Below are 2,855 nucleotides of genomic sequence, written 5' to 3'. Positions count from 1 at the left end.
ACAGTATAAACCCCGTTAACCTTTCCTGCTTTGTTTCAGACCGTAGTCAGAAACGCAGGGGAGATTCGTTATTCGAGGGCCGATGTTATAAGATAGAATAACGTCGGGGTCACGGTCCCATTTCTGATGAACAAAATACACGAGCTGAACTTTATGGACTTTTATTTCGGACAGTAACACCGCTCACACTGTGTACAGACTCCAACTTGAACTTCCACACTCTCTGCTCCAGTCGCATACATACACTTCCTCACTCTATCTCCCTCCTTCCCAGCTTCTTCCCACACACACACACACACACACACGGAGCTCTCTTAAAGGAGCCGCAACACCATTTTACAACACCCCTCTCTTTGCCCCGCTCTCTCTCGCTCACTCAATGGACACGCGCGACTCGGCCAACGCAATCCAAATAAAACATTACAATCGTGAAAGCAAGGACTCATAGAAGACGACTAGCTAAATTACTATTAAATCTGCTTAGCAACATTAGCATGCTGCACATATTTGTTTAAAACTCTTGGTTTCAAGTTGACTGATCATCTCAATACCAATGTTTCCCAAAAGTGCCTGTACCAAGGAGAACAAGTATTACCTTTAAACTTAAACACACATGGGGAAACTGAACAGTCCAATCAGTAGACTATGATAAGCTAGCCAACTATGCTACTATGCTACTTTGTTTACAATATTTCCAGGCTTCAACCACACAGCTGAATTAAAGAGGGAGAGTTGTAATATAAATAGTAGGCCTATAGTGTGCCATACATACCTATAGGCTAATCTGCATAAAGTGCTGTCATAAATATCAGACATTCAGTATTCTCTCTTTTTATATCAGGATATAAAATAATACAGATATATTCTATTATATTGTAATCCTCTGGTGTTCTAAGGTAGGCTATTGAAACGTTATTTAAAAAAATGCATTTTGGAAAATAGCTCTTTATTTGATTATCATAAGAATGTGTTTTCTATACAGATATATCGACATCGGTAAATATTGGTATCGGCCATAACAGCAAAATTAATATCGGTTATCGGTATCGGCCACAATTTTCACATCGGTGCATCACTAGGAAATGCTCTGATCATGTTTATGGGCAAATCCAAAAGCGGGGTGCTCCCATGATGATGCTCGCCCTGTGTCTATTGGCGGAAGGAGTCATCGCTACGAGCCACCACCTCTGTGTCTTGGTAAGTTACTTTATTATACCACTCACCCCTCTGAACACACTGGTCACACCCATAATAGCCTGTGCAAAGCTTAACATTGTTCACAAAGGCCTTCGCAGGAGCATCGCACACAAAACATAGAATGTTGAATTTAATTGTTTTGTTCCTGTGTTGCAGGCCACTGGACAGGAGGTTGTTGACATCCATCACCATGTCTTCCAGGAATTCTAGATTCTGTGGCTTCGCACCTCCACAAGTCAGGGTGATGGGGAAGACTGACACTGGCTTTAAATGGACAGCACAAAGGATGGGCCACATTGTTCTTCCTGAGCTCTTAAACAGAGGTAGCCCATCTACGTTGAAGGAAAGATCAACACAGTCAGGGACCTGGTCTGCTGGGTATCTCAATAGAGTCTGGTGCAATTTGTCCTTGATGGGAAAATGGACATACTCCATACCAGACTTTGATGTGATCCTGACCTCCCTGGGTGTCTTCAGTAGTGTCCTGGTGGTGGATGGCAGGTCAGTGTGTCCGTGACCTCTCAAAACTTTCAAAAGGTCATCAACAGCATTGTGTTTCACCTGAAACTGGCAAGCCCAGCTAGCGAGGTCAGCCGCTAGCGATGCCGGACACTGGTCGTTTGCCTCCAGGTCATCCCCTAAAGCCTCTTCCTCCTCATCATCAGAGGGATCAACATCCATCCAGTCATCCTCAGAAGCAGAATAATCCTGAAATGACTCATCCAAGTCCAAGGAGTTGTCAATGTCACCAACAGGCGCAAGAACACTGGATGGACTGCTGGCCAAGCTGACATCAGCCACATGGTGTTCTGTGACACAATAACTGGCAGTGCGATCAGCTATCTTACTCATAACTTGTTTAGCTGATCTCCATGAACGGAGGTACTGCCTTGCACGTAACTGTTTTTCCTCACTCATCCTGTGGAATAAAATGTTTCGAATTGTCATGTGCGATTGAGGTTTCAATACCGTCTAACCAATCTAAGATTCAGACCAAAGATTCACGATGAAAATGGAACACAGATTCCAAAATTCAGCAGGGTTCACACACCCATGCAACCTCTATCAACAGCACCACTGTTTCCATAACAATAATCTTTGTTCTGAATTGGCTTTAAGGCTGACACTGAATACATACCTGACAAAAATAAGGTCAACAGGGACTGGAGGGAATGATCTATAATGCAAAAAGAAATGTATAAGCAATGAATGTAATTGTGTTGATTAAGCTTTTAAACAGTACAGTTCATGATGCATACAGTTTGTGAAACAGTACAGGACTAGGCCTAGGTTTTGTGCAGGTAAAGAAGAATGTGTAAATTCATCAAAACTAAAAGGTGATTTAATTTGCTCAAAGGTAATACATTCAAGCTGGGAAGAGTCTTAAGATATGAAAATATGGCTGTTTATTTCATCTTTTGAGGGGTATGTTGCCTGGTAAGCCAAACTCATTCATGAGTGAATAGTCTGGTTACTCATGATTGGGAAAATTGGCTATAAATGCTGTGCTTTCATTATACATTGATGTTCCTTGGGGTCAGTTTGACTCCAGCTGTATGAAACTTAAGATACATGAATATTTGACACATTATGGATATTATTATTCTAATAGCATGAGACCATATTGTTATTATCATTACATACACAAGTACATATTA

At 41.6% G+C, this 2,855-nt stretch overlaps 1 long non-coding RNA gene across 1 annotated transcript; it reads left to right on the top strand.

Annotated features, from left to right (window-relative positions):
* On the top strand, positions 1–2,210 carry LOC143102166 (uncharacterized). Its single transcript, XR_012982556.1, has 2 exons — positions 1–1,197; positions 1,354–2,210. It is a non-coding gene; the product is annotated as an uncharacterized LOC143102166 (long non-coding RNA).
* Positions 2,211–2,855: the final 645 nt, after the last annotated feature.

This window comes from Alosa pseudoharengus, unplaced genomic scaffold (assembly GCF_046254945.1).
Source record: "Alosa pseudoharengus isolate Yale_2024_CS ecotype anadromous, Long Island Sound unplaced genomic scaffold, YU_APseudo_1.1 YU_APseudo_1.1_scf_4, whole genome shotgun sequence".
Taxonomy (NCBI): domain Eukaryota; kingdom Metazoa; phylum Chordata; class Actinopteri; order Clupeiformes; family Clupeidae; genus Alosa; species Alosa pseudoharengus.
This window is presented reverse-complemented; position numbering and strand designations above follow the sequence as displayed.